Raw genomic sequence first — 25037 nt, forward strand, 5'->3', positions numbered from 1 at the left:
TTGTATTTCGTGCTAAAATGCGCAAATAGCCTGCTAAAAGTCGAGTTTCAGATCCAACAGGCTGACCATGAGTATTTCTACTTACTTTAACACGCTCGACAGGATCTAAGTCGTATAAATCTCTAAGTAGCGTACATCCTCGAACTCTGCGCGTCCTACCACTTTCAGCTAAAAAATGATATACTATTATTATATTAAAATTGACAAATAATTCAATAATAAAAGTCAACACATGTAAAATGAACATAACATTACTTTGAAATTCTTCAAGCTCATCAAGTGTCTCCGGCACATTCGAAGATCCAACAACTGTCTGATGTTCACTATTTCTTTCTTCCGAATTTGGAGTATTCTGGACAATACTTAAATCTCGTACTCTTCTTCTACGCCATTTTCCTGCAATACACATAAAATAGTTAAAGTTTTAGTAACAAATTACAACAATAGTAGTACATATAAAATAGTTAAATTATATAACATGACAAAGATTAAAATTATAATATTACATATAATTAAAAAATTGTAAAATCTTACTACATCATCATTCGTAAATATCTTCATCCACATCATGTCGAACCCATTGATGTTGTGTATTAGTACTAGGGATATTTTCATCTAAGTTTTGTTCTGGAAAAGGTAATGTTTCTGATCTTTCGACGATGTCATCTCTACTTCCATTACCCATTTCAAACAAGTCTCTAGGGGTGTTCCAGAGTACAACATACCAACCCTCATCAGTTGGATCTTTCGAATAAAAAACTTGTTTCACTTGAGAGGAAAATACATATGGCTCGTCCATCAATTGTTGTCCAGTGTGAATCAAGTGAGAGAAATTCAACATTGTAAAACCAAATTGATCTTCTTTAATTCCTCGAGTAGTATTAACATCAGCCCAATCACACCTAAATAAGACAACTTTCCATCTGCCATAGTAATCTAACTCAATAATGTCGGTAAGAAGTCCGTAATACTCCACATTACCCTCACCGGATTACTGTCCCTAGCACTAGCATAACTTGTAATTGAAGAATTAACAACAACTCCACAATTTTGAGTTCTCCTAATTCTCTCACGATACTTTGTATGAAATCTGTATCCATTGATGAGGAAGGCACTATATCTTTTTATTATTCGTTTGGACCTTGGGAAAGCCATTTAACTTCGTCATTGACGTCCTTTCCACTCCAAACCTATTGAATCGAAAGTAAATTGAATAATTAACTAAATTTCGGGATTATATGTAACTTATTAACTTTAGTTACACACCGTTTGACTTAACCATTCATGAAAAGATTCTGTGAATAACTTTTTAATCTCTCGATGTTGCAATCTTCGAGAGCGTGCACGAGATCTCAAAATTTGTTTTGTACTCACTATGTTAAAAACAAGTGTAATTGGTTAGAAGATAAACAAATCAAAACAACAAATATGTGAGGAAATTTTAGAACTTACTTGCGTAACGGTTCAACTAAATCGTGGTGAAAAAGTACATATCGATATGCTTGTATCCACGATATATCATCTAATTTTGCAATTTCAACTTTGCCGATTGGTCATCTAATTCGGCCAAGTTATGATCATTGAGCCCAGCATTTCTATTTGGTCTATTCAATCGTGTTTCAACATCTTCTAAATATCTAGAACAGAATGTCATGCACTCCTCTGCCAAGTAGCCTTCAGCAATTGATCCTTCTGGATAACGCTTATTGCGACAATAAGATTTTAATTTGCTTAGGAACCTAAACACGATATACAATATTTATCAAAAGTTGTAACTAAATCTATAGACGCGAATAGATAAATACTTGACAAATAAATTAACACCTTTCTATTGGATACATCCATCAATAAAAAACCGGTCCACCAAGTATTGCTTCGTGAGGGAGGTGGATTACCAAGTGCACCATAATAGTGAAGAAGGAAGGTGGAAAGATCTTCTCCAAATTGCATAAAGTCAAAGCAGCTCAATCCTGTACTTTCTTAAGTTCTTCAACATCCAACAATTTACCACAAATAGCTTTCATTATATTGGATAGTTCAATTATACAGGACGTCACATTTTTTGACATGCAGCACCGTAAAGCAACTGGGAGTAAATCTTGCATCAAGATGTGGTAATCATGTGATTTTAATGAATATAATCTTCGATCTTTAAGACTCACACATCGAGATATATTTGACGCATACGCATCTGGGACCTTTATATCCTTCAACACCATACAAAACACCTCTTTCTCTTCCTTTAACATTGAAAAAATAGAAGGCGGCAACTGATATTTCCCATTCGGAAGTACTTGAGGATGAAGATCACGCCGAATTCTCATGTCAACTAAATTAAGTCGACTCTGAAGATTGTCTTTTAATTTTCTATCGACATTTAAAATTGTCCCAATTATGTTCTCGCAGACATTCTTCTCAATATGCATGACATCAAGATTGTGGCGTAAAATATTATGCTCCTAATAAGGCAACTCAAAAAAAATACTTCTTTTTTTCCACAAGTCTGCCTCATTAGGATCATTCTCTTTGTCAGATTCATCATCGGATTCATCCCTCGATATTCTCTTTGATTTCGTGTTAGGTGGTTGATTCATCTTCCCATAACTGAAGTTGATATCTTTTAACATAAACAAGATTTCAGATCCAACGGTCTGCTGAGGAGCTCCTCTGTACTCTTCAGTACCGTCAAATAGAGTCCTCTGAAATCTAAATTTATGATTTCCATCTAACCACCGACGATGGCCCATGAAAGAGAACTTCTTCCCATTGCACAACCACTTTGAACAATTTTGCGCAGCACAACAAGGACAAGCATAACGTCTTTTAGTACTCCAACCCGATAAATTAGCATAAGCCGGGAAATCATTAATTGTCCACAATAAAGCTGCACGTAAATAAAAGTTCTCTTTTTTTAATACATCATATGTCTCAACACCCGACCATAATTGTTTTAACTCTTCAATAAGTGGCTGCAAATAGATGTCAATATCATTTCCGGGACCTTTCTCTCCAGGAATAATCATTGATAAAATAAACGAAGATTGCTTCATGCAAATCCATGGAGGCAAATTGTAAGGAACAAGCACCACAGGCCAAGTACTGTACGAAGTACTCATGATTTTAAATGGATTAAAGCCGTCAGCTGCTAGCCCAAGCCTCACATTTCGAGGATTGCTTGCAAAGCTTGAAAATTTCAAGTCAAATGATTTCCAAGCTAAAGAATCCGCAGGATGTCTTAATAATCCATCATCGGCCCGTTGATCATTATGCCACCTCATAGATTCGGCCGTCTTTGACGACATGAAAAGCCTTTGAAGTCTTGGTATTAGGGGAAAGTATCGCAAAACCTTGACTGGCTTCTTTCTTAACTGTGCCCCACCTTCATCCGCATTCACATCTTCTGTATTCCCATTCATCCAACGAGACTTGCCGCAAACATTACAACACTGTTGGTTCTTCTGATCACCTCAGTACAACATGCAGTCATTTAGGCAACTATGAATTTTATCATACCCAAGGCCCAAATCTTTTATTAGTCTCTTCATATCTTGACAAGATTGGGGGATTTTTGCAAAAGGAAACATCTCTCTCAGAAACTCTAGCAGCATTGTAAAAGAATTTCCAGTCCACCCTCCCAAACATTTTAAGTGAAATAAATGAATGCGGAAGGACAATTTCGAATATTTTGATCCCTCGTAAAGTTCTTCGTTCATTTCATTAAGTAAATTGTAGAACTTTGCCGCTTCTTCATTTGGCTCCTCATAAGGTGCACTTGTTCCCGTTTCGCCAAAAACATTTCCACCAATATTACAATCATCGGATGCAATAAAGTCAGGTGGAAACGATTGCTCACCATGACTGTGCATATTAAATGCATCCCGCAACATACCTTCCATGTCATCTTGTCTAACATACTGATGGTAATCAGTATCAGGATAAGTCGGATTAATCGTTGAAGAAGTTCCACTAGATGTACACTCTCCATGGAAAATCCATTTTTATACCCCCGAATAAAGCCATCAACAATTAGATGTTCGTAGACAACTTCACGAGTATGCCAATTGATGTTGCCACACTTCTTACACGGGCAAAGAATCATATTCTCTTGGCTTGCATTTTGAAATGCAAAATTCATAAAAGTTTGTACTCCATTTCGATAGGTGTTGCTTACCCTTGACAATTTCATCCAACTCCTATCCATTTCGTAGTTCTTGAATTCTAAAGTTGACAATAAATTACACAGGTAAGTTGTTTATTATGTAAGTCTTGATATGATATATTTTTATGTTTTATGTAAGTTATGTAAGTTATGTAGATTATGTAAGTTATGAAATTTGAACTTTAAACTATATGCTTTTAAGGAAATTATTAGATTACACTACATGTATTAGTTAAGTTATGTAAGTTGTTATGTACGTTATGTGAGTTATGTAAATTATGTAAATTATGTGATTTATGTAAGTTGTTATGTAAATTATGTAAGTTATATGAGTTATGTAAGTTATGTAATTTATTTAAGTAATGATCAATATTAATACTATTTTGATAAAAATTAGTTATAACTTTTAAAGACATTTAAAATTATTAAATATTAAAATCAAACATTATTAATATAAAAAAAATAGTAATTTGAATATAGTAATTTTTTAAGATTCATCATACGTGGCGTTGTTACACCTAGGAAGGATCCATTATATCTTACAGCTCGATATAAGGCAACCCGTCAGGTTTCCAGCCTATATACTTTGAATCTTTAAAATATTTAAAAAAAGGTTGGAGAGAAGGTCAGCTATTGTTGTAATTTTAATGGACAAGCAAGCTACATGGTAATAAATATTCAATAGTAAATGAGCTCGATAGAACTTTTTTCAAGTCTTTTTGAATTTTTTAAGATTCATCATACGTGGCGTTGTTACACCTAGGGAGGATCCATTATATCTTACAGATCGATATAAGGCAACCCGTCAGGTTTCCAGCCTATATACTTTGAATCTTTAAAATATTTAAAAAAAGGTTGGAGAAAAGGTCAGCTATATTGTTGTAATTTTAATAGACAAGCAAGCTACATGGTAATAAAATTAATTCATACTTAAGTTGAATCAAATAATAATTAAGTTTAACCAAATATAAAAGAACATGGAAATAAGCTATATCTATATATATTACCTTGTGGATAACTAATTTCTACAAAAGAACATGGAAATAAAATTAAGCCCAAAAAAGGATCATGGCAAATTGAATGGCAGATAACAGAAAACATAAGGCAGAAAACTAGATGGCAAATGTGAAGTAAGTAAAATGATCCAATATTTGAAAGGAAAATCAGCAATTAAATCTGTACAAAATCGGAGCCCCAGAAGATTAATTTTTCCAACATCATCATGATGAAACAATTAATGATGAGAATTTTGAACTAAAATGTACCTTAATAATTTCAACAAGCTGGTCTACTCAACTCTCACCAAGAAACAGAAGCTGGAGTCAGGAAAATATTATTTGTTAATTATTTGAACATGAAAATGCATATAAATAAGCCAAGAAAGTATGCAATTCACATATGCTCGATAGTACCTAGAACTTGTATATACATTTAATAAAAGAATATGTTTTTTATATATATAAAGATGCCACATGACACTTTGTAATTAGTTATAAAGCTGCTGAATATATATATATAGAGAGAGAGAGAGAGAAAAGGGCATAAAAGAAGGGAGTTATAGATAAAGATAGAGATATGAGAGAAGAAGAATTTGGAAGCAAGTGTGGCATTTCTTGACGTAAAAGCAGTGACCAAAGCTGATGGAATATTGATGGTCAATGAAAATAGTGTTAGGTTTGAGTGGATGACCAATTCTGTTTCATTTCACCTTTCACCATACACTTCCTAACATTACATAATCTACGGAAATTAAAGAAACTTTAATTAATTTTGTTGTAATTAGATGGTAAGGATCCCGGATTTAGCTTCGGTAATTCATCCCACCTAATAATCACTCTTAAAATACTAATAATTCATTTGAAACTCAAATGTCAAAACTAAAGAAATATAACCACTCTTAGAAGCCAAGGTACTTTTACTAGCCTTTTACAAAATACTAAAACACCTCCCACCCTTTTACTAGCCTTTTACAAAATACTCAATCACAAATTCCACCCATTGAAGTGTGGTAATTTTTCAAAGGTACACTCAATCACAGTATGCTAATAACTTCTCATCAACATTTATACATTATAGATCGAATGAATTTAGGATTGGCATAACAATGTCACCAGGATGGTATCTACAATCCTGAATACAAGGTCGGTATAAAGAAAGGAAGCTGAGTGGAATAATTAGCACATGCAGATGAAAACACAGCATTTAAGTTGCTGAATAAATGTTGTATAATAGAATCAACTAACCTCTTTATGAAAATCAAATAAGCTAAACTAGCTCAGTTGAATGCCTTCATTAATTTTCTTGAAATGAACACTACCTCACCAGTTTAGCTTTCTTTACCTGCAAAGATAATATTGATTGCTATTATCATCTTGTTCCTCAGGACAATCACATATTATCAAACTAAACAGCCATCAAATTGGTCCAGGTTTAAATGTTTTCACACCTGTGGTTTGAGTGTTAGCCTGTGTGGTCCTCAACAAAGCAACGGCTACAAAAGCACTCTCATGTATTTAACGATGTCTAACAAAGGGTACTCTGTAGATCCAATCAAACACTTTATTAATGCAAAATAAGGAAGAAAGATGAGACAGGAATCATGAAAAATGATGGAAATAAGTTGAGTTTTGCATGCTTATATCATATGGTTTAAATATAATTTCAAGCTCATATTGAAATACACCAAATTCATCATATTTGTGAAGCTTCAAAAACTGACAAATTCTTGAAACAAGAATCTGCCATCCAATATGAGAATTTTGCACCACCGCAATTCTTAATGATGAGTTGCTCAAACTTTTTACTTATTTATTTGTTATTTTATTATTTGATATGCTAGGATTTGGATCAACTTTAAGCGGTTTAACTAACACCTTTAGTGAAAGGCAAAATTAAAAAAAATGTTTAAAAAATGGGACGCAACTTAGTCGATTAAACTTGTTGGTCACAAAAAAAATTTTATATTATAATTATACTAAAATCTCCTACCATTTAAAACTTTGATTATCAGCATCAGTACATACCTTAATTTGATAATTTGATGCCAAACTGCTAGAAAAGAGGCACTCCAATGAGTTTTATATGCCTGCACTTGAACCACCTACAACACCAAGGAAACATATGCGAAAGCCATTACTGATCCTATCTATAATTATAGTAGTAACTAAAGAATATCAAGGCAATAAAAGATTTAAATCTACAACGTATAAAAGACATCAATTGCTAAGGCATTGACATATTGAAATGGTATAAAAGAACCTCAAAGGAGTATACAACGTATGGTGCAACTATTAAAAATATAAATATATATTAAACAAAATGACTTAATTGAAACAAATTATGATTATAGTTTTATTAACCATAAAATTAAGGAAAGTATGGTAAAAAAAAATTCTTTAATGTTTATGTAAATTTTTTGGAAACATTAAAATCTAAATAGTATTAAATGCTTGTTTGTAATAATAACATGTATAAGTTACAAAATAAATTTATATTAAATTATGAAAATTATGAAAGTTGGTTTATGTTAAAGTTACCCTTAAAGGAATGTTAGGACATTTAAATACAAATCAGACCTAATCTACAACATTATAAATTTAACCACTGAAACTTTGGATTATGAAATTAGTTACACTGCATCTAGTATTTTCATGAATTCAGTAAGAAGATTATTCCATCTTTTCTGGTATTGAACCGAATCTGACCTGGCCAACACTGTGTTGGTTATAGTATGAAGAAACTGAATCCTACTGAAGTACGTCCTGTTCTGATGCTGACATTGACGATGGTTCACTCCTTGCTCGTACTCTATTCTTTACTGTAAGCATTTTTGGCATTAGTGGCATGAAATGTTTGTTTCGTTGTTTCACCGAGTAAACAACTTTGCATTCTCATGCATGTTAATTGATTCAAGTTATGGCTGAGCAAGAAAAACCAAAAAATTGAAAACTGACTCAAACCGATATGAAATACAAGTTTAAGAATCGTAATTATTCAAAACCAAATAGTGTTCTATTTTTTTACTTATATATAATTAATTTTAAATTTTTATGATATGAAAACGAATATTTTATATTTAAAATGGTGAAAATATTTTAAAAATTCTTGACAAATTATTTTGTCAAATTCTTGACAAATTCTTGACAAATATACAAGTTGGTTTATGTTGTCGAAAAGCTTATTTGGCTTGAAAAGCAAGTTTGAAATGCAATGCTAAACAAAGATTTAATATTATTTCGGTTTTGCTATCTCTAGCAACCAATCTAGACCGGCCTCTTCATTTGTTGCTGGGGATTATACTAAAGAAATCAACTACCTAATAGAAGTAATTGCTAAGGAGTTTGAGATCAAAGACCTAGGATCATTAAAATATTTCCAAGGTATGAAGGTTGCGCATTTAGAGGGATTTGATTATTATAATTAAGGAGGAAACAGTGGCAAACTTGTTTTCATTTTTCTCCCTTGAATTCTAGCAGTTTCATGTTTATGGAAAAAGAAAAATTACAGAGTTTTTCTCTTTGAAATTCTTCATCTCTCAATTCTATTTCATCTTTGCAATTCTACAGAAAGAAGCTTATAATAGAACTTAAAATTTTAAATGAAAAAAGACAGACAACTCACCTCTGAACCTTTACAGATCAGTATATTTTCGGGATGGGGATCTGCATCGAAGAAATTGGTCTTTAGTATATCAAGCAAAATGGGTGTAAACATACAGAGCACATAAAATAAAGCATACATTGTTTAACATCAAGATCAGTTGAAAATGCAGCAAAGATAACAAAGAAGCCGAAAGAAGAAAAATTAAGGCATACCTAAATCCTCCTTTCAGCAAAGATTTCTGGGTGTTTTTTTTCTCCCTCGGATCTAAACCTTTGATATTTGCAGATACCAATTTTGTGAGAGTGAGAGAAGCTTAGAATTAGATACAGAGGGGAGGAGTGGGAAATGCAGAGTGTGGGAAATTTAGGGTTTAGGGGCAATTTCGATTTAAGGGAGAAGGAAATTTTGATTTGGGGAAATTTAGGGGTTTCGGGTATGAAAAGGATGAAAAGGATGAAACAAAAACGGCGCCGTTTTGCTAAAGATAATCACTTCACTAAATCACACTTGGAACGACGTTGTTTCAATTAAACATTTAGTGGCGTTTTGCAAAAGCGTCGCTAATTCTCAGTTTTTGCGGCGTTTTTTACGAAAGCGCCACTAATTCTCTGTTTTTAGCGGCGTTTTTGCTAATGCCTCTGCACACAAATCATAAAATGACTTCGTTTTGCCTGATTTGAAATTTTTTTGCGGCGATATTTACAAAAACGCCACTAATGCATTTAAATTTTAATAGTTTAATTATTTCTTAAATTCCTTTTAAACTAATTTTGTTTACTTTCAAACAGTATATCTAATTTGAAAAAATTAAATTATATTGAATAATTATTATTTAAATATTTAATATTTAAATTTTAGGTAAATAATTTCTAATAACTATTTAAAACATGAAATGAATTCAAATAAAATATATATATATATTCATAACCATTTATGATAAAAATGAACTTGACAACCTTGAGAAAAAATGAAAATTTTTAAAACATTGGGTTTTTATTAAAAATATTTTTAACTAGGTGTGACCAATACTTATAAAATTACATTTCATAAAATAAAATTTTAAAAAAATTCTTTTAAGAGATCATTATTATCTGCATCTTAAAATTAAAGTAAGACGAGTTTAATTTCGAGAGTCCATTACATGCAAAGAAAGTTATAGCATCTTGTAATACTCGGAAATTGATACATTATTAAACACATATTATTTTTTAGATTTTGAAATTATAAATTCAATTTCAATATTTAATCATGAGGCTATAAATTTTAAAATGCTCACGAATTTTATAATTAGAATTTAATTTAAAAATAAAAATACTAATTTTATTTTATTTTATTTTTAAAATTGATTCAAGTTTAAGAATTTCATGTTAACATTTCGTAGTCAATAATTTCATGAACCACCTCATCAAATTTCATATAATACTAAATCCATGCGTAATTATCTGGAAATATAAACATATACATCGTAAATACATGTATAAACATGAGATCAAGTATTTAATTAAACCACACTACGAGCACTCCAAAACCTAGATTCAACCAGAACATCATTTAATCAATTAACCCTTAAACCCTAACACTAACCCTTATAACCTTAACCATTAAAACCTTAAACCCTAAACCCTAAATACTTTAAAACAATACCAAACCCCAAACAACAAACTAATTTAAAACACTATACCCCAAATTCAAGATAACAAACCCGGCCCATACCATTAACTTAATATATATACTATACCATTGAACCGGCCTAAACCATAAACTTAAAATATATTCTACCATTGAACCCTAAACCATAGGCTTTAAACCTTAAATATTAAACCCTAAACCTAAAAATAAATTTAATCAATATTAAGTACTGCTTCCACAATTTATTATAAATATAAGCTTTTACATTAATATCTATATATATACACATCAACATCCATATGATTTTTTCGAGGGGTTTAGGGTTTTGGAGTTTATGGATTAGTGTTTATGGTTTATGTTTTAAAATTTAGGGTTTAGGGTTTAATGTTTAAGATTTAAGGGTTTACAGAAAGCCATACAACGTCGATTTTAATAGCTTGGTAACTTAAATAAAAATTTGTAAATAGTTTAGTTATCAATTTGTAACTTTTCATAATTAAGTAACAAAAATGAAACTTTCTCATAGCTAAGTGATGAATAGTGTAGTTTATATTTTTTATAAAGTTAGCTTTAAATACGAAAATAATTAAATCGAATTCAAAATAAAAATAAGAAAATAATATGAAAATTAAATCAGATCAAATCAAAACGAGTGTCGGCTACCCTACTAAAAAATGCCTGCTCAACTTTTTGCGGCGTTTGGACCAAAAATGTCGCTATTGATCAGTTTTTAGTGGTGTTTTGGATAAAAACGCCACAATTGATCAGTTTTTAGTGGCGTTTTGGATAAAGACGCCACAATTGATCACTTTTTAGTGGCGTTTGGGATGAAACGCCGCAATTGATCAGTTTTTAGTGGCGTTTGGGATTAAAACGCCTATTGATCAGCTTTTAGTGGCGTTTGGCGAAAAAGGCCGCTATGACCAATTTTTAGTGGCTTTTTGGCCAAAAACGCTGCTATTGACCAGTTTTTAGTGGCGTTTTTGCCAAAAGCACCGCTATAGTTTAGTTTTTAGTGGCGTTTCGGACAAACGCCACTAATGTTTATTATTTGCGGCATTTTTTGTTAAAACGCCACTAAAAGCGTCGCTAAAAGTCTATTTTCCTGTAGTGAAGATTTTTGACGATTAGAGGCTGCTTTCAAACTATCTCGAATCACCTTTACCTTTTCTTCAGTTTCACGAATCAAATCAACTCCATGTATCTTTTTCTCACTAAGTTCCGTCCAGTACAATGGAGTTCTACATTTACAACCATACAAAGCCTCAAACGGAGCCATTTTAATGCTAGACTGATAACTATTATTGTATGCAAATTCAACTAAAGGCAAATATTTTTCCCGACCTCAAATTCAAAAATACAACAGCGAAGCATATCTTCTAAAATATTTATAACACGTTCGGATTGTCCATCAGTCTGAGGATGGAATGCGGTACTAAAATGCAATGGAGTACCGAGAGCTTCTTGCAACCTATTCCAAAATCGGGATGTAAACTGGGGATCTCTATTAGAAACAATGGAGACTGGTACCCCATGTAATCTAACAATTTCAAAAACATATAACTCAGCCAATCTATCCATGAAGTAATCCGTACGTACCAGAATAAAGTGTACAGACTTTGTTAATAGGTCGACGATTACCCAAATGGCATCTTTCTTTTTCGAAGATAAAGGTAACCCTGATACAAAGTCCATAGTAAGTTTTTCTCATTTCCATTCTGGTATCGTAATTGGCTATAATAATCCCGAAGGTACTTGATGTTTAGCTTTAACTTGCTGACATATCAAACACTTAGATACAAATTCAGAAATATCACATTTCATTCCCGACCACCAGTACATCTTTTTCAAATCATTGTATATTTTATTACGTCTTGGATGAACAAACATAACACCATTGTAAGCTTCCTACAATATCTTCTATATAAGTTCTGAATTTTTTGTACACATATTTTGCCTCTAAAAAGCAAACAACCATCAGATCCAATATTAAATTCTGAATCGAAATTTGACTCATATTGAACTTGTTTAGCTTGTAGTTCATCATCGTTTTTCAAAGCTTCACAAATCTGCTGTAAAAATGTCGGTTTAGCTTTTAACTTAGCTATGACTGAACCATCATCAGACAAGGGCAACCGGGTATTCATTGCTCACAAGGAAAACTAGGGATTTTCTTCTTAGAGCATCTACAACCACATTGGCTTTTCTTGGATGATAATCAATAACTAAATCATAATCTTTCAATAATTCAAACCACCTACGCTATCTCAGATTCAAGTCTTTTTGTGACATTAAATACTTCAAACTTTTATGGCCGGTGAATATATGACATTTTTCACCAAACAAGTAGTGTCGCCAAATTTTCAAAGCAAATACAATAGTTGCTAATTATAGGTCATGTATCAGGTAGTTCTTTTAATGTGATTTTAGCTGTCTAGAAGCATAAGCTATTACTTTACCTTTTTGCATTAAGACAGAACCCAAACTATTTAATGATGCATCACTGTAAATTCTAAATTCTTTACCCAATTCAGGCTGAACCAGAACTGGTGCTTCAATCAACATGGCTTTCAACCGATCAAAGCTTTGCTGGCATTTGTCGATTTATCCAAATTTCACATCTTTCTATAATAGTCGTGTCATCAACGAAGCTATCATCAAAAACCCCTTACAAATCTCCAATAATAACCAGCTAATCCCAAAAAACTTTTGACTTCAGACACATTTTATGTCCAAGAAAACCAACTTCCTGAAGCCAAAATTCACATTTACTGAATTTGGCATATAGTTATTTTTCACGCAGAGTTTGCAACACAATTCTCAAATGATTAACATGCTCATTTTCATCTCAAGAATATACCAGGATATCATTAATAAATACTACCACAAATTTGTCTAGATACAGTCTGAAAATTCTATTCATTAAATCCATATATACTGCAGGTACATTAGTCAAGCCAAATAGCATCATAAGAAACTCATAGTGCCCGTACCTGGTTCTTAAAGCTATCTTCGTACATCTGAGTCTTTCACCCATAACTGATAAATGGAGATCAATCTTTGAAAATACAGTGGCACCTTTCAACTGATCAAACAAATCATCAATACGAGGCAATGGATACTTATTCTTTTTTATAACTTTGTTGAGCTGTCTGTAATTAATATATAACCTCAATGATCCATCTCTCTTTTTAACAAACAAAACCGGAGCACCCCAAGGTGATGAGCTAGGTCAAGCAAAACCTCTTTCAGTCAAGTTTTGTAATTGTGCTTTCAATTCTTTTAATTCTATAGGAGTCATTCTGTAAGGAGCTATAGATATTGGAGTTGTCTCTGGAACAAGATCTATAGAAAATTCTACCTCTCTGACTAACGGTAATTTGGGTAATTCTTCAGAAAACACATTAGGAAACTCACAAATAACCGGCACTAACTTAATCTTCAACTCAAATACTTTAGTGTCCAACACATATGCAAGGTAAGCATCATACCCTTTTTTGATATATTTCTGTGCTAATATAGCTGATATTACATTGGACAACTCATCCAGTTTATCAGATTCAATATGAACAATTTACTATTTTGATAGTTTAACACAATATATTTCTGTTTACAATTTATCATTGTATCATGCTAAGTTAACCAATCCATACCCAAAATTATGTCAAATTTATCAAATGACAACAACATTAAATCAGCCGAGAAATAATAACCTCATACCATTAACGAACAATTTTTACAAACTTTATCCACCATCACATATTGGCCCAGGGGGTTCGAAACTTTAACCACGAATTCAGTGGACTCAACAAGTAAATTTTTAATAGACACAAAATTCGTGCATATATATGAATGTATTGAACCAGGATCAATTAAAGTAGTAATATCAGTATTGTAACACCCCTATCCCGTAACCGTTGCCGGAATAGGTAAGGAGCATTACCAGACAAACAGAACATTTTAGATCAGTTCAGAAACACAGATATCACATATCATTTATACATAGGCAGTTATCAAAAATCCATTCATTATAACGGTCTACGAGACCTAAAACATACTCTTATGGACAATCGGGACTAAACCGAACACATTCATAAATTCCAGAACTCAGAAAATTTTTCACTTCAGTTGAGGTTACACGTCCGTGCGACCAGGCCGTGTGCCTCATACGGGCACCAGACATGCCCATGTGTACCAGTCGTGCCAAATCAAGGCTTACATACTGACTTTTACACACGACCAACAGACACGGCCATGTGCCATGGCTGTGTGATACTTAGCTAGCTATTGACTAAATCCCACGGCCATATGACACACCCATGTGTCTTAACCGTGTGGTCTTAAGAGGTTACTGCCTTGCATACACGGCCACAAGGCACGCCCGTGGTCCATGACCGTGTGGTACAATGGAGGCTTGGTTTAAGCCAATATACCACCCCTTTTTGGGTCAATCCTACAAGCAAGAATAAACAACATTTGTACCAAATTTTTAGCCAATTTCATACTTAAAATGACCAAATCATATTAGATCATAAGACATTGCAAGCATTCACCATTTAGCATCACCAACCAAATACCAAAAATATGCACAAACGATATCATTTGCTAGCCAACTTTCATGGCATTACATATATACATATCAAAGTTTAAATACATAGACATTCTAGCCTATACATGCCATACTTAAAAATATATACACTTTCAAAAGTACCAAAATGAGTTCGATAGTGTGGTGACAATCCTCAACTATCCCCGAGCCTTCAGTAGCTACGATAACTGTAAAACAGACAAAAATCACACAGTGTAAGCTACAAAGAGCTTAATAAGCCAAATACAATTGGTCTAACTACTAAAGCATATAAAGTACAAATTAACAGTAAGGATTCATAGCCATTTCACAGAATAGTTCATAAGTCTACTCATGCTCTTTTGTTTGCATACATGTCATGTTTCATTTCCAAATTCCATACATACTTCACATTCATTGTTTCACAGAGACAGAGTCTTTCATATTCAGAAATTTAGTACGATACAAACGTACCTGTATAGGTTATACATTTCATATATTCATTCTCATATCTCATACACTATCATCAGACGGTTCAGAAACGATGCAGATACTCATTAACGAGTATAATGCCGATGTACTGGACGTGGTCTTACATGTAATTCAATATCAATGCCTCTGTCCCAAATAAGGTCTTACACGAAATCAAATGCGATGCCAATGTCCCAGACATGGTCTTACATGTAAATCTCAAATCGAGGCTTGTGTCCCAAACACGGTCTTACACGATATCTCAGATCAATGTCAACGTTCTTTTAGAAACATATAGAGCTTTTCAGATACTAGTATATTATAAGAAATTGACTAAGAATTCATTCATCAGGCTCTCAAGGCCGTCCAATACAGATTACAGTTTGAATATGCAGAATTTAGTTAATTTAGCAAGTAATTGTAATTTGACTTACCTCCTACGGATTTCGGACGAAACAAATCGACTATTCAACTATTTTGGACTTCCCTCGATCTAAGTCCGATTTTCTTTGTTCTTGATCTAATACAATCCAAATTCAACCATTCAATCATTCATTTCATTCAAAATAATCCATGAACACATATTTAGGGAACTTTACATTTTAGCCCTTACATTTTCACACTTTTACAATTTAGTCCATTTTTCACAAAATCACAATTATGCAAAATTCACCAAGACTATAGCTTGGCCGAATATACATAGCTTCCATACAAGCCCAAATAACATATGTAATTCACAATTTAGTCCTTCAAAACCTCATTTTCACAATTTATCCCAAATAACTCTATTCCATCAAAAATTTAAGAACAAAGTATGATAATCTCACATATATCTTTCATAATCCATATAAAAACATCACAAAGCTCATAGAATCATCAATGGCACATTTCATAATCTTCAACAAAAATAGAAATTCAGACATGGGTTTTGAAGAACAGAGAGCAACGATCACAGAAACGCAGAAATTATCAAAAACCGAACAAAATACACTAACCTATTCACTAATGCAATGGCCGAATGCCTTGAAGCTTTAATGGCTTCCTTTTCTTTCAATTTTCGGCAATACAAGATGAGAAAATGACCATTTTTTATGTTATGTTTTATTTAACATATGTTTAATAGGCTAATAACCATAATTCCCTTTAGTAATAAATCATTAAAACTTACCTAACATGTCCGTAATTGTCCACCATTTAAACAAATGGTAAATTTGACATGCAAGGACCCCCCACTGAAAAAGCCAAATCAAATAGGTGCTTTAGCATCTAGCATTCAGCTTTTACACTTTATGCGATTAAATCCTTTTTCATAATTAAGCACAAAAATAGACAAATTAAATCACAGAAACTCTGCAAATATAAATTCACATATCACAGACACAGAAAATAATATTAAAATATTTTTCAAAATTAATTACGTGGTCTCAAAACCACTGTTCCGACTAGGGTCTAAACCGGACTGTTACGAGTGTTAAGAAGAGAAAATGTACCAATAATAACATCAGGTGCAGAAGCATCCTCACGTGCAGGTATAACATATGTCCTGTCTGGTGCTCGTGATTTAGATTTAACAGTTGAATCTTTTCTTGTACCTCGACTATCACTCATATTACCAAGGTTATGAGGTGGTCTACTTCTCGAGGTAGGGTTGCTTGGCTTCAAAGTCTGAACAATATATTTTTCAAGTCTTTCTAGACAATTTTTAAGATAATGGTTGAAAGAATCACATCTATAACAGGCTCTGCTTCTTATACGACACTCTCCAAAATGAAATTTATTACAATGTTTACATCTAGGTTTGGAATTACCAACACTTCTAACACTTGCTACTGATGGGGGCGAAGATCTCGGATTTGAGCGTTGAATACTTCGGTCCTTACCAGAATATCCCTTAAATTTGATAGAACGATCATGATATTTCTTTGATTTCTTTGAAGCTGATGATTGTGGCTTGCCCATAAATCTTTTAGTTGAAGTTTGGGCTTCCATCTCTGCTTGCCTCTTTTCTTTATTTAGTTCTTCAGCTTTATGTGCTCGGTCAGCCAGTACAACAAGTTATTTTAATTCCAAGATTCCAACTAACAACTTAATATCTTCATTTAATCCCTCTTCAAACCGTTTACACATAGCAAATTCAGTCAGGATACACTCTTTAGCATATTTACTTAATTGAACAAATTCTTGTTCATACTCGAATACTATCATATTCCCTTGTTTAAGCTTTCAAAATTCCTTCTTTTCCTAATGAAGGAATATCTGACTAATGTACTTCTTTTTTTGTTCTGTTTGGAAAAATTCCCAAGTAACATTTTCCCTTAGTACAACAAAAATCAAGGTATTCCACCACTAATAGGCTGAGTCTTTTAGCAAAGATATAGCACATTTCAAACATTCTTCAGGTGTACAAGATAATTCATCCAAAACCCTGATTGTATTTTCTAGCCAAAATTTAGCCCTTTTTCGGATCATCATCAAATGTTGCTCTGAATTTTTCTACCCCATATTCACAGACTTTATCTATCGAAGGCTTACCAGTTCTAACAAGTTCAGTACCTTGTGACACATCGAGAACCGGTTGAGGAGCAAGAGGGGGAGGTTGTTGTACAACAGGATTTGTTCTTAAGAATCCTGTGAACCAGTCATTCATCATTTGAAAGAAGGCTTCTTTTGCCTCCTCATCTCGACCCTCAGATTCGGACCTTCTACTACTACTAGATGCAGCTCTAATGCTCCAGCTTTCTCAAATTCAGCTCTAGCTCGGTTGGACGACATTACTATATGAAAAACACATTTAAAATGGTTAGAAGATATCACACCATCACAAATTATATAATGGCATGTATAGCTAAACTTATACTTGCTATGTTAGTCCGAGAATCAGCTAATCCATATCTCTGATACCAATAAATGTAAAACCCCTAACCTCTATCAATCGCCAGAACAAGGTCACTGATCATTACTAGAGTTTATAGATAGATTACAGAAAATTTATGTCATTTACTATTTATATCCAAAATCAATCAAATCGTCCTTTAAATGGGTCCTCGAGGCCCAAAATACATGTTAGAATCAAATCAGGACTAAGCTGGAATCTCAACAATATTTTCACGAAATTTCAAAATTTTTCTTAGGTGCAGGGGACACACGCCCATGTGGTTAGGCCATGTGGCTCACACGGCCAAGTGACACGCCCGTGTCTTAAGCCATGTGGGCATTCAATGTGAGGAACACGGCTGTATCCCAACCTGTGTTCAAATTAGGGTAGCTACTGACTTGGGTTACACGGCCAGCCACACGCCCATGTGCTTGGCCGTATGGACCATTTAATTTTTGAAAATTCGGTGCAGGATTCACACGGCCAAGACACACGCCCATGTACTTGGCCGTATGGACCATTTAATTTTTGAAAATTCGGTGCAGGATTCACACGGCCAAGACACACGCCCGTGTCTCTACTCGTGTGACCAATTTTGAGCATTCTGTTTCTCAATTTTTAAGTTACAGGGGACACACGGCCAAACCACACGCCCATGCGCATGGCCGTGTATCACACACGGTTGAGACACACGCTTGTGTGTCTACTCGTGTGGACGAAATATGGTCATTTCCAAGCCTTATTTCTAACCCAAATTTTGCCTTGTACCTACATTAATACTTGTATACATATTCCAACCATTTCAAGACATTAAAACAAGCCATCATTAACATTATACATGATATATCATCACATGTATTCAAGCTTACCTTTTGTAAAACATATATGTTTAGCATATTTCAATCTAACCATGTCAAGCACACATACTTTAACCATATTATAACCTCATATATATATATATCTAAATATACCATCACTAGCCATTCCAATGGCTATATTACAAACAACCATTATATGTAAACACTAGCCAAGTTAGCCTATACATGCCATTATACCAAAATAAGTTTGCTATTTATACCAAAACGAGCTGAAAGATAGTGTGATGGTGCTCCGACCGATTCTAACATTTACGACCTTCCGAACACTATAAAACAAAGGAAAATAAAACAAAGTAAGCATTTAATGCTTAGTAAGTTCACATAACAGGAATTTAACTTACCATTTATATTCAATTTAAGTAATCACGTAAATAATATATATACCAACAAATTGACCAATTGCCTAATCACATACACTCAATCAAACAAGTTAGTCATTAATTTCAAAATACTTTTCAAGTAATAAAGATGAGCTCATCATGTAATAACTTCCATACACATATACTTTTCTTATCATATTTCCATATAACATATACATTTCTATGATAAATCATCTCAAGTTCAGATTAGCCATAACAGAACTTTGTTCATTGAATTTATTTGAAATATATATGGATATACGTGTAGTACACTTGAAATGTACAACACTATAAATCGCCAACTCATATTCAGGGGTACCCAATTAGAGCACATAATCAGGAAATACTCTCTCGAGCCATATAATAGGATGCTCATGTGAGCCATGTAAGAGGAAGCTTATCCGAGCTATAACAGGAAACTCATAAGAGTTTAAAACAGGAAGCTCATTGAGCTTAACAGTAACTCCGAAGAGTTATTTTCAGGAAGCTCCCTATAGCCATATAACAAAAAGTTCAAGTGAGCCATATCAGGAAGCTCAAAAAGAGCCTATATCAGGACGCTAATAAAAATTTGCGTTTGTACTTGCAATATATGCAGGATCACAACCGATCATATAACAGGACGCTCACAAAGAGCTGCAATAGTCCGCAACACATGTAGGTTTACTACTGATCCAGATGCTCGCAAGAACCATATAACGGGAAGCTCGAGAGGGCTTATAATAGGATACTCTTTCAAGTTATTGTGTGTCTGCAGCATATGCATGACCACAACAAATTGGGAAATCATGTATCCATCGAATTCCATTTATTCAAACGAGACTTATAGTTATCGAACAATATCAGGCATGTAATTAATTTTATTTATTAAACATTTATACAATTCACACATATTTAACATTCAATTCCAAGCATACTAATATACAAAATCTAGTTACATGAACTTACCTCGATAAACATTCGTATATAAGGATCTACTAATCCGATACTTTTTGTTTTCCTTGATCCGACTCCGTACTAGGACTATCCAAATCTATATAAATGAATTTAACATCAATTTAATCCATTTCATACTCAATTTAATTCAATTCACACCCTAGGCAGAATTACCATACTTTCCACAAATGACGATTTCGTCCCTAGGCTCGAAAAATGAAATTTGTGTAATTTAATCCTTATTCCAAGCCTAACTGATTTTTACATATAACATTTACAGCACATATATTTCATAAAAATTATAAATTTTCCATGAATTTTACATCTTTACAATTTAGCCCTAAATCACAATTTCATGAAAATTCACTTTACAAAAGTTATTTATCTATCAACAACCTTTCAATTTCTACCATAAATTTCAAAATTTCATCTTATTCATCCATACAAAAATTTAATACTTTGATAACTTTACAAATTGATCCCCAAAATAGATAGATTAAGTTATTACGATCTCGAAAATATAAAAATTACTAAAAACGAGACATGATTACTTACCTAATTAAGCTTGCTTGATTTTATTTCTCTTCCTACAGTTTCTATAGAATTTGGGTAAAAAGATTATATAAAATGATAATACTTTCTATTTAATTAAGATATCATCTTTTACTCTCTTTTTTTCCAATTTAGTCCTTTTCTTTTCTAATTTTCCATGGATGAATCATCAAAAATATCTACTAACTTCTTTTAATGGTCTAATGACCATATAAGGACCTCAAATTTTGAATTCCATAGCTATTTGATACTTGTAGCTACTAGAACTCAACTTTTTCATTTTATGCAATTTGGTCCTTTCTAGGGGTGTTCATTCGATTAACCGACCCGAAATATCATTAACCGAATTAACCGACCTTTCAAAATTTTTAACCGTTAATCGAAACGAATTTTTTCAAAAAAATTAACCGAATCGAAATTTTTCAGTTAGTTTGGTCGGTTAACCGAATTAACCGAAAATTATATTTTTTTATTTTTGGTTAAAAATTAACAGAATTAAAAGAATTAACCGAATTAACCGATCACCCGAATTAACCGAATTGAATCACTACATAATTAAAAACATTACATAAGTCTTTGAATCACTACATAATTAAAAATATTACATAAGTCTATGAATCACTACATAAATAAAAACATTACATAAGTCTTTGAATCACTACATAATTAAAAACATTACATAAGTCTTGAAATTAACACATAATTGAAATGTAAGTCTTTAATATTTTCCATTTGTATCCTTTCTTCTCTCCAAAAGATCTCCTTTTGCATTAAATCTACAAAAAAAAATATGTACAACAATTTAGCATATAATAGAAATATTAAATATATGCATTTAATAAAAATCAAATAATATAAACAAACGAACAGATTATAAGTTAACAAAAATAAGATAGTAAGCATACCCTTCAACTCACGAAAGCTCATGAATTTAGGGTAGGCTCTGATGCATTCCAAGAAAAGTCTAAACATTGAATCAAATAAATAAGTAGCGGTGATATGATAAAAAAATTGAAACTATTAAAATAAAACAATAAATATACCATTTTCAATCTTGTCAAGCTCTTGGATTTGTTCTTCAATCTTTTTGATGTCTTCTTGTGATGATGATTTTCGAATCCAATCTTGAGTACACACAAGAGCTTGTACTATTTTAGGAGTTAAAGAACTCCTATATTGATCAATCACACGTCCCCAGGTGCTAAATGCAGACTTTGAAGCAACCGTAGAAACCGGTATAGCTAACACATCTCTGGCCATTTTGAAAGAGTGGGAAATCTAGGGCTATTCACTTCCACCACAATAAAATATCAAAATATTCAAAAAATTCCTCATTAGCCTCAGCTAGATATTTATCCAACTCAAATGTTTTATCCTCACCACAAATTTCCAACTAACGTTTTTTATACAAAGCTTGCATTCGCCTTTTCATTTTTTGTTGTGGTTCACCGAGAGAAACATGTGTTGACACACTCGATTGGCTACAAGTACTATGAAGTGAAGGCTTATACTCATCAAACAATTCATACAAAGATTCCTTCAATTTTTGCATCATTTCAGAAGCTTTTTCAGAACTAGACATTTCACTAAGTGCAAATTCAAGATACTTTAGTTTTTGTCTAGGATCTAAAACACAAGAAACAAACATAAGCAAATTCATCTTATCAATATCACCCCAATACTTATCACACTTTTTCTTTCATCTTGATGGCCATAACATTGAAATCAACATTACTATTTAACTGAGCATCTCGTAAAAGAATATCAATTTCAGAAAGCTCATCAAAAAAATTATTGGATGTGACATATGAAGTGTCAGATATACGCAAAGTGACTTTATAAAAGTGTTCCAAGAAATCCCTCAAGTCTCTAACATTAGTCCAATCATCCATACTAGGCCAACCCTTTCTCCTTTCAAGTTCAGCCCTAAAGTTTGTATCTTGCTCCTCAAATCTCTCAAAAGCTCTCTCAAAGTTCTGAGCAGTGTCTAACATTAAGTAGGTCGAGTTCCACCTAGTACAAACATCAAGACACAACATCTTCTTGCACTCTATCTTTTCTACCACAACACACTCCTTAAGCTTTTGTAATCTAGCTGGAGATTGTCTCACATATCTAATAGCCCCCTAACACGTTCAACAGATTTATTCATTTCCTTTAAGCCTTCAAAAACAATCAAATTCACAATGTGTGCCATGCATCTCATATGAATATATTTACCATTTTGAACTAAACCCCCTCGAGGGTTAAATTTCTTTATCAAATAACCAATAGCAACACCATTTGAACTTGCATTATCAACAGTAACAGTAAACAACTTATCAATCCCTCAATTCAACAAGCATTTCTCAATCACCATCCTAATGGACCCACCCTTATGACTAGAAATTGGACAAAAGTTTAAAATCTTTTTATTCAATTTCCAATCGTTATCAATAAAATGAGCAGTGGTACACAAATAATTAACTCTTTGTAAAGAAGTCCATGTGTCAGTAGTTAAGCAAACTCTAGAGTAAGAACTTCTCAAAAGTTGTTTTATCTTGACCCTTTTATCTAAATACAGTTGATAAACATCCCTAGTCATAGTAGTTCGTGAAGGAATATGAAACCTAGGACATGCCACAAACATAAATTTCTTAAAGCCTTCACTTTCAACAAACTTGAAAGGTAATTCATCAATCACAATCATTTGTGCTAATCCTTTCCTACATGCTTCTTGATCAAATCTCCAAGTTGAAATAAGCCCTTCCCCCCTTCAACTCTCTTTCTAGGTAAAACTAGTTGTCCTTGACTAGTGTCAACAACATTACTAGGATTTTTCTTACATGAACCAATATGATATTTCAATGACCCTGTACCATTTTTTTTATATATCACAATAAAATTCCTTTTGACAATAATTACATTTAGCCTTACTTGCACCCTCACTATTAATAATCTTAGTGAAGTGAGACCAAACTTCTGACCTTTGAGGAGTGGCTTTTCTTTTCCCAGTAGCCCCTTTTGTTTGGCTTGAAGCTCCAACTCCCGAATTTTCAGAATCTATCGAAGTAGGAGGTGTAACACTACCCTCAATAGATGTTGGTTCGATAGACATTTGCAAGAAAAAAATTATATATAAATTAAAATACATTTATAATATTAAACATATTTTGATGTTAAGTTTTAGAGAAATAAATTCTGCTTTTATACATTTCTAGCATACAAGTTCTAGCATAAAAGTATGTACAGTGATAAAGACATGTTTCAAATGCACAGTGATACAAGAAATGTTTCAACATTTTGCATTTTAGAAAAAAAAACAGCTTTTATTGTTCATTCACCAAACACATTTTCCATGAACAAAACATTATAAAACAAATGCAGATTTCAAAAATAATGAATCCAGCTTGAATGATCTATTTTTTAAAATTAATTGTTTGCATAGAAATTATTGAAGTATTGAAGCATTGGTTTTTAGGTTAATGATTTATCAGAAGGTTTAATAGCATTAGATAATTGAACTAACTTTGTTGCTGTAATTCACCAAAGTTATTGTTAAGTTTCAACCTTTAATATATTATTCTTTAGATTTTGACTTCACTTGTCTATGTTAAAAAAAATGGAATTTGGGTTTGTAGGTAAATGTCTTTGTCTTTTGTACCAATCATACCCCACTTTTCCTTAGTTAATTGGCTCACTTTTACACTTCAAATTACCCACCCAGTACCACAACAAATCTACACATTTTATCTACCCTACCCAATTTAATTATAAATATAACAGTTTCCAATATGAATTACTGGATTTATCATTATAAATATATGTAATAGTGTTTATTTTTTTTATTCATTTACCAAGAAAATTAGCAATTAAGCTTTTAATTTTGTTTGCAACAATGAATAGAATAAAGATGAGGTGCAAAGGCAACAACTTGATTATAATACAAATGATCTTGTTTAAAAAGCATATCGTGATGGAATAATATGTTTGTTTGATAAAAAAAAAGAAAAAGAAAAAGAAAGATGAA

At 32.6% G+C, this 25037-nt stretch overlaps 1 long non-coding RNA gene across 1 annotated transcript; it reads right to left on the minus strand.

The window, feature by feature from the left end:
• Positions 1-21769: 21769 nt before the first annotated feature.
• Positions 21770-24709, minus strand: LOC121231886 (uncharacterized). Its single transcript, XR_005930037.1, has 4 exons — positions 23995-24709; positions 22072-22280; positions 21934-21992; positions 21770-21804 (listed from the first exon to the last, which is right to left on the minus strand). It is a non-coding gene; the product is annotated as an uncharacterized lncRNA (long non-coding RNA).
• Between the last annotated feature and the right edge of the window lie 328 nt (positions 24710-25037).

Source organism: Gossypium hirsutum, chromosome A07 (assembly GCF_007990345.1).
Source record: "Gossypium hirsutum isolate 1008001.06 chromosome A07, Gossypium_hirsutum_v2.1, whole genome shotgun sequence".
Classification (NCBI taxonomy): domain Eukaryota; kingdom Viridiplantae; phylum Streptophyta; class Magnoliopsida; order Malvales; family Malvaceae; genus Gossypium; species Gossypium hirsutum.